The sequence below is a fragment of the Pleuronectes platessa genome, chromosome 5 (genome assembly GCF_947347685.1).
Source record: "Pleuronectes platessa chromosome 5, fPlePla1.1, whole genome shotgun sequence".
NCBI lineage: Eukaryota > Metazoa > Chordata > Actinopteri > Pleuronectiformes > Pleuronectidae > Pleuronectes > Pleuronectes platessa.
In genome coordinates this window covers 28250399-28268175 of record NC_070630.1, presented here as the reverse complement: position 1 = coordinate 28268175, position 17777 = coordinate 28250399, and the positions used below count along the sequence as shown (strand labels likewise).

General features: G+C 41.2%; 1 long non-coding RNA gene and 1 pseudogene across 1 annotated transcript; both read right to left on the bottom strand.

The window, feature by feature from the left end:
• Positions 1-819: 819 nt before the first annotated feature.
• On the bottom strand, positions 820-1812 carry LOC128440720 (uncharacterized). Its single transcript, XR_008338564.1, has 3 exons — positions 1642-1812; positions 1342-1473; positions 820-1255 (listed from the first exon to the last, which is right to left on the bottom strand). It is a non-coding gene; the product is annotated as an uncharacterized LOC128440720 (long non-coding RNA).
• A 4534-nt stretch (positions 1813-6346) lies between these two features.
• LOC128440828 (histone H3-like) lies at positions 6347-15806 on the bottom strand (annotated as a pseudogene).
• Between the last annotated feature and the right edge of the window lie 1971 nt (positions 15807-17777).

Here is a 17777-nt window from a genome sequence, read left to right as displayed (position 1 = left end):
TGATTCGAGTTTTGAACATGGTAAGGTTGGTGCAGTCATGGATGTGTTTGGGAAGAGAGTTCCAGAGGGAGAAGGCTCTGTTGCCCCAGGTCCTGAGGGGATGGGAGAGGAGATTGGCATCGGAGCAGCGGAGTCAACAGGATGGAGTGTGGAGATGGAGGAGGTCGGTGAGGTAGGAGGGGCCTTCAGATTATGGAGGGCTTTGTGGGTGAGGAGAAGGACATTGTATTCAATGTGTTTAGGGACAGGGAGCCAGTGGAGATTCTGTAGAACAGGGGTGATTTGGTCAGGGGAGCAGGAGTGGGTAAGCAGGCGAGCAGCAGAGTTCTGGATGTGCTGTAGTTTCTTAAGTATTTTGGATGATGTGCCATAGAGAATGCTATTGCAATAATCAATTCTGGAGGTGATGAAGGCAGAGATCAGAGTTTCAGCAGCAGAGGAGAAGAGTGCAGGGCGGAGACAGGCTATGTTTTTAAGGTGGAAAAAGGCGGTTCTGATGATTTGGTTAACGTGATGCTCAAAAGAGAGGTTGCTTTCAAACAAGACTGATGTTGCGGATGTATGGGGAGGAAGAGAGAATGGAGTCGACGATGGTGAGGCAGAAGTACTGAAAGTTTTTAGTGAGGTATTTGGGACTTATTATGATTATGTCCGATTTGTCACAGTATTATTTTAGGATATTGTTTTGCATACCGGATTTTATGTCAGTGAGGTAGTTTCTCAGGGTGGAGTGAGTAGCAGTGGTTGTATGGATGTATTGGAGATGTAGAGCCAGGGGTGGACTGGGACAAAAATTCAGCCCTGGCATTGTCTGTCCAGACCAGCCCACTACATTATCAGCGGACACCACATAGAAGTCCACAAATCTCGCGGCGTCTTCTCTCATGCATACTACTGTTACCACCTAGCTCAAAGATGGCAACAAGAAGGGAGGCCACACACAAACCTCTCAAGCCAAAAGTAAATTTATTTAACTCCAAATCAAGATAGCTCTAACTACGTAGTGGGATGTGTAAAATATGTTACGCGTCAGTGGTGTTAACAGTGTTTGGATGTGTGAAAATAAGGTGTGATGTATGTTGTACGGTGCAGAAGCAAAGAAAAACAAAGGCTGAGGGCCCCATGCCCCTGGAAGCAGCCTTTAGATCTGCAGCTGAAGCCCAGCCCAAAAGGGCAGGCCCAGGGTGACGCCCCTGCCAGCTCTACCTGTGTCTGGAAAACAACTCCTCAGGCTCTCACATGTCAAGTGGTCAACCTGAGAAGGACATGGATACATTATAATGTCTCTAATCATCACAAATTAAGTATGATTTCATAAAACATAAAAAATGATAAACTCACCAGACTAGAGGAGACTCAACAGACAAACTTTGGTACAGTGAAGGCAGAGAGTGGAGGCAGACAGAGAGCAAGTCCTCGAACATGGACAGAGGGGGAACAACTCCTCAGGCTCTCACATGTCAAGTGGTCAACCTGAGAAGGACATGGATACATTAAAATATCTGAAAAATAAAGAAAATGTTTTCCTCTGTCCTGCACCTATAGAGTTGACAACTTTTTGGATGTGTGTTTCTTTTAAAACCTTTTGAAAATTATTATAATTTTGAATTTATACATTAAAAAAATACATGATAAACTTACCAAATTCTAACAGTGGTCCCAAATGTCCACATATAAAACAGAGGGAGAACGACTCCTCAAATATATCACAACAACCTGTAATGGAGAATAATTGATCATTTAGTGTACATGATCACACCATTAAGGATCAACACATAAGCACTCTCATCTCTATTTACAGCTCAGAAAGTTTACTGTTGCTATGGCAACAGTAAACGACGTTAGCAGCTCTTAGCTAGCTTAGCTAAATCATCTGAACAATAATAACCCATAATATCACAATTTTGCATATTAAAATAAAATCAAAAACGTTTTCTACTTTGTTTTGGACATGTCTCAAAAATGTAGCCTAGCCAGCCCCAGGCCAACGTTACTTACCATGTCTGCCTCCACTCGCTCATCATTGTCGAGTCCTCCTCGCTCGTCTCCCGGCGCACCTGCTGCTGCTGGGCTGGTGAACCCGGCACCAAATAGGTCCGTCAGTTTGGCACATTTAGCAACCTCTACCCAAAGAGACTTCAGCTTTTTTTTGCGATGCTTCTCAGCGCCACACGGGCTTTTTTTTACTCTTATTATCCATTTTAAGTTTCTATCTCAGCAGCAGCCCGTCCCGCGATTCCCCAGCCAATGCCATGACGTCCCGCCCACCCTGGTTTGTGTTGTGATTGACAGCACTCTCTGAGCCTTTCAGCCCATGATTGATTGACAATGACAAACAATAGACCAATAATATGTGTCGATGCTGGCAACACACTGCTAGCCCTCTGTAGCCAATTGGCCGGCCCAATTGGAGGGAATTTAGAGAGGAAGAAGAGAAAAAAAAACAAAAAAAAAACATAGCGGACCAGACCGGCCCACATTGGGTCAACGGCCCACCGGGACGACCCTGTGTACCACCCCTGTGTAGAGCTGGATGTCATTGGCGTAACAATGAAAGAGGAAACCATGTTGACGTAGTATGTTACCTATAGCAGTTGTTCTCAAAGTGGGGGGCGCGGACACTCTCCAGGGGGTGCGCAATGTCACAGACAAAAAAAACGGCAGACGACCTGTCACTGGTTAGTGAAAGCTCCCTCAGTGCCGAAATGCTAGGGGCTGGACTGACACAAACAAATCAAATACTGTTTCGTTCCTGATCCACCAATCAAAAGAGGAGTGTTATCATTTGAACGCGAGTTGCACGTACGCTTCCGAGTATAAAAGTAACTGCAGGCATGGTCAGCGCTCACCCTCACTGAGATAACACCCTGCAGAGTTTGTGCGATTGCTCTTGTTTCCTCTATAATTCAGATATTCATTGCTTTATAAACAGTCATTTAAAGACTCGCTCCTTCCTTTGTAAAACCTTCCTGCACTTGCAGGAGGCCTATTCGTAGCCTAATCTAAGGAGTAATTTGCTCCACAGTCTTTTTTAGAAAGCTCATAGCCCCAAGAGTTAGCCTTCTAGCTAGCTACCTTCTTCCAACTGAAGCTAGCCCTTTTCTCCTTAACACCTACCTTTACATCTTCAATCATCCACCGTGTTGCAACAAATAAATCACCAGCACTTGAATACTATTCTGTGCTGTTCCTGTCTACATTGTGTACTGTTCGTTTTGTTAGAAACCATTGCCTAGCACGAACTTATTCATTATTCGTGTGCAAGTCGCTCACAGCCACACATACAAACACACTCACAAGACCACGACGTTGCATATAGAACTTTATTAACATCACACACACTGTATCAGCAAACAAACACAACTATGGACAAGTTTCTGATTCGTAAAAGTCAAGCAACCGATGTGCCAGTTGCGAAGAAGCCAAAGCTTCGCAAATATGACGAGAGCTATATTTGCAGTTTTTCTATGGGTGGAAAATGTTATGTTGACTGCAAATTTCAGTTAACATGATAACATGATTAACAGTTGTATTGTCTCTAAGTAATGAATAGCAATGAACTCTTAAATAATTGACATCTCCCCTCTGAGCTTCATATCATCTCTTTTCATTCATCATTATGGAAAAGTTATACATCTCAACAAGGTTACTGGGGCAGTCCTGAAAATAAACATCTCACATTTTGGCTTTGCAAAAAATTAAAAATTTGTCCTGATAGTGGAACTATCTAGCATGATGACTGAATGTCGTCTGACACACTTTGGTTATTGTTGCATAATGATCCATAAATCAAACGTTATAATATCTTATGATGGGTGTCTATGGGCTGAAACTTTAAAACTCCAGTGGTGTTTGGCATCAGACAAACCTAGTAATACAGAAAAGTGCAACAGTTTAATTTCTCTCCTATGTGATTGAGTGTTTATACACTATTTAAGAATCTATGAAATTCCTTCCTTTTTGTGTCTTTCTCATCAAGATATTTAAATATGATATATAATATATAAAGGCTAATTTCCACACTAATTAAAGTAAGCCCACATTTTTTCCTTTTTCAATTAACCCATGTTTGGTCACATAAACATTTCACAATAACTGTTATGTTTGTGTTTTGAAGGATGAGGCTTAGTTTAAGTCCCAAAGTAGCTTCATTGCAAGATGCCCTAAGCAACATATATGTGCATCTTTGTGTTTTCTTACTCCAATCTTTTCTGCTTCTTTAATTATTAATATTTAAAAACTGCTGCCACCTAGTGTATAAAACATGCAGTAGCATCTGATCACAACAATAATTAACAGGGAAATGTCTACTTATAAGATTCTCTGTGAAGGAATTTGATGGATAATATAAGATTTTATCCATTGCAGTTATCCAAAGCCAGCAATTCTGTACTGTGAGGCAGGGTCCACCAGTTTTAGAACAAATAAATGCTTACAATAAATAGTCAAGTACCATTTGTGGCAATGGGTAACTTATCTGTAGTAAAAGCACAATTAGTTTGATCACAAAACGAGAGAAACCAGTGCTTTTTATTTATAAAAAGTAGGACACTTTTGAGGTACTGAATAAAATAAATGAAAAGCTTTTCAAATTAATTCAAGAAATTTGAAAGTAGTAACATGAAAAAAAAAACACCCATTCAGGCATTTCAAACATCCACATGTTTCAATGACAACACTTCCAAAATAATTCAACTGTTCTTCAGTGTAAAACCTTGGACACCTTAACCCAACAAAATGCACAAAATACTGCCTGTTAACAACATCTACATTTTGCAAATTTGCACATTTGTTTTTTGGTGTAGTAGTTCTTCAAGTGCATGGATATACTGTTCATCAACCATTTGTTTCAAACAGTTTAAGTTAGGTGATGACCGTCTTGATAAAATAGAAAATGCTAATCGTGAAAAACAAAAATTCCCCTGAGCTCATAATACAGCTCCTGAACTAATTACCACATCTTCCCCAGATTATCTGTCCCACAATCACACTGATTTGATCTCTACTCTCGGCTCTGATAAGGCTATAACGGGACAACAAATTAACAAGAAGGGAAAAGTGTGTAAATGTGAGTGGGTGACAGAGGCACTCCTATGCAATGTCCATTGTATAGGAGTTACTGGACAGTTTAGTCTCTATTTCAGCTTGAAGCTCAGGATAGCTGTTGTAAAACAGTAAATCAGGTGAGACAGAATGTTCACCAAATGTGACTGCTGCTGTAAAAGCTTGAGCGAGCCGAGAAGGGAAATATCCATGGTCCTCCCATCCCTTGACCATTATTCTACCAACAGATCTCCATGCTTCTTCTTGCCATTTTGGGGACAGCGATGGAACCCTCACATCTGCACCCTCTGATAAACACAGTCTAAAAACTCTGTCCAGAAGGCAGCATATACGTCCCTGGACACACCATTTACATCTGCACCAATTTCATCAATAAATCTGTATTTCACAGAGTAGCTTATCATGGCTTCACCCTTGAATCAGTTCTTCTAAGAGATTCACTCTGTGAAGTTTCACAGTCACATGCAAAAGTTCACATCAAGGTATGCTTCCTGAAAGTAAACAATATCGTGACTAAACTCTTACCACTTTCCATTTCTAGATTTCTCATTTGGGAAAAATAGCCTCTTAGCATGTGACAGAATGTCCTTCTTTGTGGCTTTCTTGGAAATATCGAGAAGTCTGGTTCCTCCACCATTGGGTTTTCTCACCTGTTTCTTATCAGTTATCCAGCCTAACTCTATTTTTCTTGTCATCTTTGAGGCCCTTCGATTATTTCTTAGATGCATCTTAGAATGCTCTCCCTTAGAATCTTGAAGGCTGTCTTTGTTCCTTTTGGTGTACGTTCTTCTTTTTACTTCTTCTTCATGCAGTTGCATCGACAGACTCGTTTTGGTTTATAGTTCCCCAAGGGTTGTGCGTGTTGCAAAGCAGTTCCCCGCCAGAACACTAAGCGGAGTAACGTGTTTTGTCGAAGGCGACTTCTTTCTTCTTCGTCGACTGTTTATTTATATTGTCACTGCGGCTCCTCAGAGCCTTTTTCTGGCGGTCAGTGATGGGTTATACAAGTGGTCATACTTTCGGATCTCTTCTGCCAAACGCTCTTCTATTTGGTCCATATTCGTTCTTCTAAATCTTCCGTGGTTTCTGCTGGTATTATGGGGGCATTAAACTGGAAATGCGACTCCGGAAAGGATGTAGTTAGCAGACCAATCACAGCCTCGTAGCTTTGTCGTATAGTAAGAAAAATTGGCGGACGCAAGCAGGCCGCAAGAGGGGGTACGCAACCATGCAGGAGGCACGTTGCGTGTCTTGCGTGCTTGCTTGCCTGCGTAAAGACCTACTATAAATAAGACTTGATGGTGACCCTCTTGGCGTGGATGGTGCACAGGTTGCTGTCCTCGAACAGGCCGACCAGGTAAGCCTTGCTGGCCTCCTGCAGAGCCATGACAGCGGAGCTCTGCAGCGCAGGTCGGTCTTGAAATCCTGAGCGATTTCTCTCACCAGGTGCTGGAAGGGCAGCTTGTGGATCAGCAGCTCCTTAGATTTCTGGTAGCGATGGATCTCTCTCAGAGCCACAGTACTGGGCCGGTAGTGGTGAAACTTCTTGTCACCGCTGGTGGCCAGGGCGCTCTTGCGAGCAGCCTTGGTGGCTAGCTGCTTCCTGAGGGCTTTGCCTCCAGTGGATTTGCGAGGTGCATTTGCGGCATTTCCATAGATTTATTTAAAGTGAATAAACTTGTGAATCAGAGAAGTACTGTCATGTAATCCATTGATTTAAACAATGTAACTGTATTATGAATACCATCTTCTTAAATTGTAACTATAATGGAATACAGTCATAATTTGTATTCTAAATACGTAACGCCGGTACATGTATTCCGTTACTTCCAAACACTGCATGTAGCACGCTGAACAAGGGCTCTATGCTTAACGTCAATGCAAAATGTACCTTCATCAAACTGCTAGGTAGGTTTATAAACAGGGGCTCGAACACAGCTAGCTGGATCATGCCTTAAGGGAGACAGGTTGCCGTCACTGTCGTTCGCTCTCTTTTGGTACATGTGGTCAAAAGACTTAACAGAATTCCTCTAACATGTTACCAAAAACTTTCCTTTCCTGTATTGACACTGTTGCACTTGAAATCATTTAGCACTGTTGCATGGTCAGGCTGATGCAGCAGCAACCATACTCCATGTGGATGAGAGCTTCATGCAGGCTTGAGGTAACGCCTTTTCTGGAGAAAAAAAAAAAAGTTCGAAAAACAGGATTTCTATCTCGCAAAAACAGGAAGAAAAAAAAGTTCAAAAAACAGGATTTTTATCTCGTAAAAACAGGGGGAAAAATGCTATTTTTTAAATTATTTTAAGTGAATGCAATACGCTTCCGTAGTTTGGAGGTGTTGTCCCTGGGTTTAAGGAGTTTGTTTATTGTGTTGAAGAGAGCCTTGGGATGGGGAACTCTGCTGATCACAAGTCACTCTGCTCCTTTGTTCTTTTCTCATCACTCAACTGATCTTTATAAAAAGTTGCTGACTCCTATTTATTTTCATTGATAAACAGGGCGTCACATCTTCTGCAACATAGAGGTTAAAACACTGCGTTATGTCGTAATCTGCGGGAGGAAACTTCTGTCTTTGTGTGAGTGTGTGTGTGTCCGCTAGTCTCCGTCCCCCCACACACAAACTGATAATCAGATGTATTTATTAATCGATGATGTCGGATGTCTGCGTTACGTCTCGTGTTGTGAAGCAGGTTTAAACATATGTGTCTCATATACTCTAGGAAGCAAACAAACACAAAACAGGAGCAGGGCAGTCCTGTACATGTCCGAATAACTTCAGTGCTGGTGTTTATTGTTAAAGTGTAAAGTGAGAGCAGGTCAGCGGGATAGTGAGGAGGAAGTAGAATCCGAAGGAGACTCTGACACAGGATGACCAGACATTCAATCAATCAATCTTGATTGAATATGGGCTATACAAATTTAATTTGTATAGCCCATATTCACAAATCACAATTTGTCTCATAGGGCTTTAAGATGGTGAGACATCCTCTGTCCTTAACCCTCAGCAAGAGTAAGGAAAAACTACTATAAACCCTTTTAACAGGGTAAAAATATGTAGAAACCACAGAGAGAGCCACATGTGAGGGATCCCTCTCCAAGGACGGACAGAAGTGCAATATCAAATCAAAAATAAAATAAAATAAAAGTTTATTGTCACATGCACCAATGACAGCGTCATTGGAGCAGGGAAATTCTTATGACATGGCAGGCAAACATCTACGCAGTTTGCCTGAATAGATGTCAGGTGTAGGAAAACATCATCAAGAAAAAGGTTTGAGCAGCAATGATGAGAATAAACATTTTGAAGGATAACTTCAATACTATATATCAGGCAATCATAGTCTATGCTCAGCAGCCAGCAAGATTATGATCCACCATCAAGATCGGATGCCACTATAGTCCACAGTCATTGTCCTCTGCCGCCAGTTAGGATCCATCATCAGCTAATACCTCGGTCGTGGTCCACCACCATTATCTGATGCGAAACGTGACAAAGAATCCGCCATTCCCACTACGATCAGCCGGCACGACATAGAATCCACCACACTGGATCCATCTCCGCGACCTCCGACACGCGATCCACAAATCGCTATCCATTATGATGTGGCCACAGCTGTGGCCCTGGATCTGCGGGTGATAAGGCACAGGGACTCCAGGAAAGGGGTCAAATCAGAAACATGTATTGATATGAATTACTTTGATGTGAAAAAGATTGAAAAGAGGAAGGAGGAGCTGGAGAGAGAAGCTCCGTCTGTCCTGGTCCTGAAGCAGCAGTTGGTTATAATTATTCAGAAGAAAAAGTTATATTGCGATAATTAACGATATCGTACTATTGCCTAGCCCTACCTGAATGCCAGTTTAGTTTCTCCTAAACACATTGGTGGAAAATGTGAGGAGTGGATTATTCAGTTGGTTTCAATCTGAAACCAACTCCAAACTTCACTGTTACATGCCACTTTAGTCTAAATACTGAAGCTTTAAAGGGGACATATTATGAAAATTCCACTTTTGTAGTGCTTCTACACGTTAATTTGGGTATCTGGCATGTCTACCGTTCCAAAAACTCTGGAAATAAACAACTCCCGCGATTTTTTGTGGTTCCTCTAAGTCAGAAACGATATGCTAGAGTGCGTCGAATGGGATTACGACCGAAACAAACGTCATAGTCACACCATGCCCATGTAGGGAGTCTCGCTACATGGCCTTGGACGAGCGAGCAAACGCTAGCCGGGCTCCACCGGCCCGGTTAGCTCGGGAACTAACGCTAACCGGGCTCCACCGGCCCGGCTCCCCTAAATCCCTGGGGGTTCCCCGGCTAGCGTTAGCTTGCGAGCTAACCAGGCTGGTGGAGCCCGGCTAGCGTTAGCTGGCTGCTGCTACCTGTCAGACATTTAAGTGGCCGCATAAACAAGGGCACCCGGGACACCTCTAAACTTTGACTCAACAGTGTGGAAGGATGCTGCTGCGCCAGCTCAAGCTCCCACTGCTCCCACTGCTCCCACTGCGGGGCTGCTCTGGGGAGCTGGGGCTCTCGCAGCCAGGCTCACCGGGGGTGAGGGGGGCGGGGCACTCAAAACAGGTCAAAATGAGGAGGGCTATTTTAGACAGGGTAAAAAGGGTGCAGTTTTAAATTATCCTTGTGGTATTTTCACCAAAATATGTTACAGACATTTCATTAAGACCCCAAGGAACCATATCAACTGTGGTAAAATGGGCATAATATGTCCCCTTTAAAGGAATAGTTCACCCAGAAATGAAAATTCGATAATTATTTACTCACCCCTATGCCGATGGGGGGTGGATGAAGTGTTTGAGTCCACAACACACTTTTGAAGTTTGAGGGGTAAACAGTGTACTATTAAACTCTTAAAGAGATCATTAAGAGTTAAATGTGAATGTGGGGGCTAGTTGTGTCACTTATATGACACCACAGGAGCAGTATGGAGGCTTTATTATTTTTCTGTTGTTTTATTACGTCTGGATAAGGACTCACCATCGACTTCATTTGTATTGGATTCTGCTCTAACAAAGTTTACCCCTGAGACTCCCGAAGTGTTTTATGGACTGAAACACTTCACCCACCCACCATCAGCATAGTGTTGATAATGAGTCAATTTTCAGATGAACTATTCCTTTAATATTTTGTCAGGTTTCTTTGACACATTTACAATACAAGTGATGTAGTGATTTTTCACATAGGCTCCCCAAACCCAGTAATGTTCTTAGTGGGAAAATAAATGATGCTTGATAACAGGTGTTCATGTTATTAAAGACAGCTGAGGGCAGATTTTCACACACTGAGCTACTAAAACACTGTGCCCTGTTAACTCAGACTTAATGAAAATGTGTTTCATGCTGTAGCCCCGTGTCTTACTATATATTGTAGGCTTCATTAAAATTTATTGATCCAATGTTAGCTATGCACATGAGCTGGTTGAGAGGTCAGGCTGACAGGAAAAAGTATCATCTGTTGTTGTCAACTATGTATCTAGAATAATGACCCTGACCTCTGTTTCGTTCTTAAGTTAAATTTTTTAAGCAGGACACCCTCAAGTTGCCTCTTCCTAAGCCCTTACTTCAGTTTAGAAAGAAAAAAAATAGCGGTCTCATGCTAACTTGACCATGAAATAAATGTCAGTTTGACCCAGGCCCTTCTAATCCATCTGCATGATTCAAAGAGTACAGTGCTCCACAAGTTCCTTAGTACCATCTATCTCCTATCATCGGCCATGCTAATAAATTAGAAAGTCACCAAAATAAATTGTGTTAACAAAAGACAGTTGAGATGAATGAGGCAAGTCTATTTTTTATCCCATCATGCAATTCCACAAAGCTTAAACTGATTTAATGAATTTCAAAATTTAAACTTTACGGTAAAGCCCTTTTTGTTTTGATTGGTATCCTCTGCCTCGACTTGCACATATGCGCATTACAACCTCTAGCCTCATGTCATCCTCATGACTGTGTCCAGATTCCAACGATAACCTGCTCCAAACTTATAAATTACTTTAACAGCACCCCTTGTGCTCGTTAAAGCAACACTATGTAGCTTTTACTTAGCAACAGCGTCCTCTGGAGCCACAGATGTTGATTCATTATGTTGGGCTCCACAGATTAAGTGTTTTTTTTCGTAAAAAAACAAACAAACAAAGCCTTTTGTTCTTGACTGGAGCTTCAACCTGAACTTAAACACAATTGAACGCCGGACATTACCAATGATTTCCCGCTTCCTGAAGCAGAACAGCTGCCAATGTAACATATATACCAAACTACTTCTATTTCCTACATGTTACATTTATGCATCTTCTATAATCAGTATTGGCAGTAAATTGTCAATATCCTCATATTTAGTATATTTACACAATAAAACTCATGTTGGTCATTTACAGTAGATAAAGTACTTGCTGGTATATTTTGAGGCAAAATATCTGGTCAGATAGAGATCAGTAATTGGTACTTTTGAGTCCCATCCAGCTGGGCATGTGGGTATACTGTCAGCAGATGGCTCTTCGCTTCCTCTGTGTTCGACTAATTTTGGTGTCTGACATGATTTTTTAAAATATGCTTTTTACCCAGTGTTAAACTTTTAAATTTTGCAGTTCAGCTACACAAGACCCTGATCTAATGTTAAGAAGCTCTTTTTACGGGTAAAAGTCATAAATCAGCAAGATTGAATCAAATCAGAAGCCATTTCATCTGGAATACAAATTTTCACATGATTGCACAAAAAAAGAGTTGAGGGCAGATATCATACTGTCTGTTGATTGGTGCTTTGCTCCTCAGCGGGGATATCCTGCTGGTTATGATAAAGGGTGAATATTTAAAACTGCATTAATTAATATTTTACACTGATGAGCCAAAACATCACGGCCTGCATGGACAATCTGACCAGTCCATATGCAGAAGTGGTGCAATGTGTGGCGTGACACAATCCTCCTTTAAACAACATTAAAATGTTGTGCCACTTGTTCCACAGCACCCATCTGTATCTGACCAGATGATGTGAAGTTTGACCTTGCACATTGATGATGTTGCAGTTTATGGTTAGTCCCTGTGGACCAGTTTCCTTCCTCTGACCACCTCAGGTCTACTCTACACCATTACTTTTTTAAAGATGCTCTGATCCTGTTGTCTGCCATCATGATTAGGTATTCTCAGGAGAGTAGATCTGTCCATTTCTCCTACATCCCACACACTGACTACGAGAATTTGCAGTCAAAGCTTTCGAGACCTCGTCCAAGGCCGTTGTTCAGAGGTAATCAATATCATGTGCTTAATCTGTGAGTGGTCCAAAAAGTTTTGGCTCATTGCTTAGAACATGTAGGGGTCCACACCTCTTGTATACAGTCTATGGTCCACAGATACGAACCCACAAACAGAATTATAACCAAAAACTTTGTTAATGTTTTAATCCTTAGTAAGTTTTGCGTTTGAGCTATACAGGCCCACACATTTACTCCAAAACACACTCAACAACAACAGATGTGATAAATTAACTGTTGACTACCTTCCCTGTCCCAAAGAGCAAACAGGCAGTTAGCAACTATCTGAAGAAGAACCTTCAACTGGAAAATGAGTTATCATTGTCGTGAACGCGGTTGTTCATGATTGACAACATCACCTACATTGATGAGTCCCAGCCGCTGCTACCAGAGAGGGCTGTTTATTCAAACTTTATTTTTTTTGAACAATTTATTTATTTCAATTTTTCAACAGTGATACAGGGCATCAAATCCCTGCCCCCCCCCACCCCCACCCCATGGGCCAGAGTGGAACGAAAAAGGACAACAGCAATAACCACAGCAACAAAAAATAAAATAAAATAACAACATCAGCGAAGATAATACTGACAAATCAAAACAAAAAAGATAAAAATAAATTAAAAAATAAATAAATTAAAAAAATACATTAAATAAATAAACAAAAATAAACCACAACAAAATCCAGATCACACACAATGTAACAACATAACAACAGTCCCATTCAGTGTATCCAGTCCTATCTCAATGTTGACCACCCGTGTCACGCCCAGGAGTAGCTCCACTGTGTAGGAATGCCACAAATCCTCCCCAACACCTATCAAAAACTGATGGCCTCCCCCTGAGACCACACAAAATCTTTTCTGATGGTAAATATGATGAGAGCTCTTTAAGCCACAAGGAAACACCAGGGGGGTCCTCACTTTTCCAGTTGATAGCTATGCATTTGTTAGCTGCAATCAGGGCTAATCTGATAAAACGAGTGTTGACTCTCATATTAATTGGTAAAATCGACAGGTCCCCCAATAGTGTCAGCCGTGGGTTGGCCGGGATTTCCACCCCTACAATTCTTTTAACAATGTCACAGATAGAGCTCCAGTACTGCTCCAAACAATCACACGTCCAGAACATGTGGAGAAGGGATCCTATTTGAGTCTTACACCTAGGGCAGTATTCAGAGTAGTTACTACTTATCTTATGGAGACGATGAGGAGTCAAGTAAACCATGTGTATAAGATTAAACTGTAATAATTTGTGTCGGCTGTTATAGGAGAATGATTGAGAGCTACTACAAATCTTCTTCCATTCAGAGTCCTCAAAGGCATAATCAATGTCTGTTTCCCACTTAAGTTTTACCTTCAAAGCTGTATTTTCTGACAGGCTCATTAGTCTGTTGTAAGCATAGGGTAAAAAGCCTTTAGAGTTATGCTTGTCTCGCATCATACTGTCTATCTCAGAGTCCTCTAAGGGGGTGGGTTTCCCACCTTGCTGTACCCTAATGAAATCCCGGACTTGTAAGTATTTATAAAAATGTGCAGAGGGGAGCCCAAAAGAGAGCCTCAGTTGCTCAAAGGATCTCAAATTATTGTGCTCATATAAGTGTCCAAAGGTGCATATACCTCTGTTATACCACTCTCTAGTAATACCATCTCTCAAAGCCCCAGGTAAGGCCGGGTTAAAATGAAATGGAGTAGAGCCATACAGTGTGCGAACACTATGGGACTTTGCTCTGATTTCATCCCAGATTTGTGATGTAAATTTTATCATTGGATTTGAGGATACAGGTTTTTGCTTGTGATAAGAGTTAATAAATGGAATGCTACACAAAGCTTCCGCTGTATGAGACTGTTCAATCTGTTTCCAAGCTGGAGGGTGTTCTAAATCTTTAATCCAAGTCCAGATAGCTCGGGATTGAGCAGCTAAATAGTATAGCCGAAAATCTGGTAAATTTAGCCCTCCCTGTTCAGGGGGCCGACAGAGTGTTTTGAGCTTGACTCTGGGAGTTTTACCATTCCACAGAAATCTAGATATCAGTCTGTCCAGGTTTTTAAAGAAAAATTTCGGAATTGGTGTTGGCAATGCTTGAAACAAGTAAAGAAATTTGGGTAAAATATTAATTTTAATACAATTTATTCTTCCAATTAGGGATATGGGAAGAGACCTCCATCTGTCTAGGTCTGCTTCAACTTTTTTAAACAGGGATTCATAGTTGAGAGAGTAAATCTGATGTAGCTGGTTGGATATTTGCAGACCAAGGTAGCAAATTTTACAGGGGTCCCAATGAAAGGAAATGTCTCCTCTTGATAATCCCTGAGCAGCTGGGTTAAGAGGCATCATCACACTTTTCTGTTTGTTTATCCTGTACCCCGAGATGCAGCTATATTCCTCTAACAGGGTGCAGAGGGCAGGTAGCGACGTCTCCAAATTAGTCAAATACAGCATAATGTCGTCGGCATAAAGCGAAATTACGTGCTTTTTGTCTTCGACCATAACACCTTCTATTACAGGATGCGTTCTAATAGCAACTGCGAGGGGCTCGACCGCTAATGAGAAGAGGAGAGGGGACAGGGGGCAGCCCTGGCGAGTGCCGCGTGACAGGGTAAAAAGTGATGAGATGTCAGCATTTGTTCGAATCATTGCTGATGGATTAAGATAGAGTATTTTTATCATTTGTATCAAATTTGGACCAAAATTCATTTTTTCTAAAACTGCAAAGAGATAGGGCCATTCTAAACGATCAAATGCCTTTTCAGCATCTAATGAAAGGGCAACGGCCGGCGTGTTGATGTTTTTGGCGCAGCAAATTACATTGAGGAACCTACGAATGTTATCAGAGGAAAAGCGATTCTGAATGAAGCCAGTCTGATCTTTATATATGAGGTTGGGTATCACTTTCTCCAGCCTGGTAGCTATGACCTTGGTGAATACCTTATATTCTGATGAGAGAAGAGCTATGGGCCTATAGGAACCACAGAGTTTTGGGTCCTTACCAGGTTTCAGCAGGACAATAATCAGAGCCTGTTCTAGAGTTTTAGGTAGTTGATGTATTTCAAGTGAGTGTTTGAACATATCCATTAGCGGTGTTATTAAATTAGATGCAAATGCTTTATAGAAGTCCATAGAGAACCCATCTGGCCCTGGCGATTTTCCTGCCGAAAGTTTACCAATTGCATTCAAAACCTCCTGTTTAGTAATATCTGCCTCTAGGCTCTCCCGTGTCCCCATCTCCATCCCCGGAACGTCCAGCCCCTCTAAGAAGCCAATCAGTTTATGAGTATCGACCCCCTGAGAGGAATACAAGTCAACATAGAAGTCCTTAAAAATGTCATTAATACATTTGGGATCATGGACTATTGTGGCACCATCCCTGGTCTTGACTGAGGGGATGCATCTAGAGTTTTCTTCTTTTCGGATCTGCCAGGCTAATAATTTACCACTTTTATCGCCATGTTCGCAATATTGTTGTTTCGTTCTAGCCATAGCATTCTCGATCACCCTAGTGGTTAGCAGATTATATTCAGTCCTCTTGATGTTTAAAAGATCTAAAGTCGTATCACTATGAGTCTGAGAATGTTCCCTTTCAAGATTCCTAATCTCTGATTCAACTGTTTTGGTTTTCAGCATGTATTGTTTTTTTTTCCATGATGTATAGCTTATAGTCTCACCTCTCACATAAGCTTTTAAGGATTCCCAAACAGCTGTTGGCGAGGCAGTCCCTTTATTAATGCTAATAAAACTGTCCATTCTATCACTAATAAGTTTAACATAATCTACATCGTTAAGTAGGTGTGTGGGGAATCGCCAAAGTCTGAAATTACTAGTAGCGTTCTTTTGGGCCATCTGGAGCATGAGAGGAGCATGGTCCGAGTGAGTCATAGCTAGATATTCACATGAGGATATAAGGTGAAATCTGTCAGCATGAGTAAGAAAAATATCAATTCTAGAGTAGCTTTTATGAGCATGTGAGTAGAAGGAATACTCACGTACTGACTTGTGTTTCTCTCTCCAGACATCTACAAGTTTGAAATCAGCCATTTCTTTTTTGAGAGTTTTCGCTGCTTGAGACAGAGTTTTGGGGTTAGAGGATGACCGATCTTTGGATGGATCCAGGACTAAATTCATATCACCACCTATGAAAAGTTCACTAGCATGACAAGTTAGTGTGAAAAGTAAACTTTGGAAAAATTGAGGGCAGTCGTAATATGGGCCATATATATTAACTAACGTGATGGGTTCACCTGATAGGGAGCCTTTAAGTATCAAGTATCTGCCCTGTTTGTCTTTTTCAACATTATCTACTTGTAGAGGGACATTTTTACCTATCAGCGTGGCGACACCTCGGGATTGGGATGTGAAGGAGGAGTAAAAGGTCTGCCCTTGCCATTGGCGTGTTAGTCTAGTGTGCTCAGCATCGGTTAGATGAGTCTCCTGTAGTAGAGCTATATCTATTTTATGATTCTTAAGAAAGTTAAGTACCTTTCTGCGTTTTGACAAATCATTGATGCCATTAGTATTCCATGTCAAATACTTAAAAGCTACCGCTGTCATTTTTCCCCCCTAGATATCTATTTCTCCTATGAGGTGACGTAAGGTCCAGAAACAGGCAATAAATCCAGGCTATTGTTTTATCTAATGGATACATTTCTATGTCTTGTGTACAGAGTAAGAATGTAAAAGGAAAAAAGAACAAAAATAGACTAAACGGAAAAAAAACAACAAAAAAAAACAAAAAACAAGAAAACACCCCTCTTGCCCCACTCCCTCCCCAACTGAGGAAGTGCTGAACCCCTAATCTTCCTGACGCTTTCTTAACGCAGCTGAAACCTATATTGCTGCGTCATTGAATGGTGCCTAACCTCCTTAAAAATTAAGTAATCTATTAGCCATTAAGCCAAGTTCACACCAGAAAATTACAACTAGCCTATTTAAGGTGAGGGAACAATGTATGTAATAACAATTACCCAAAACAACGTCAATATACACAAGTAAGACCATGTCTGTCTTAATATGGTGATTTGGAACATTTTATAAACATAGTTTAAAACACAAATGCACCCCCCTAGTATTCAAACTTTATTAATATAGAATGAATCACGTATCCAAATAGCACCAATTACAATCTTGGACCTTTAGCAATAAATATATTTTAGTGGGTAAAATGAACAGTTCTTGAGATATGGCATTACAAAGGTGACAAGACAATAAAGGACGGTCAATCCTCTCTGCTTTTATTGAAATCAAATACAATCCCACTACATTTTTTTCTAAGCCCCATAAATATTAATAGAATATTGTTTCGCTCACTTTTCTGGCACTTAACCTGTCCCACACAATTCATTAGTGAAACTCCATTTAAATGTCGAAACATGTTGCTCTGCTGGGGGAGATGGCAGATACTTCCCAGGGGTCCCAGTAAAAACACTCAGAGTAACTCTCTTTGACTGGTAAGTT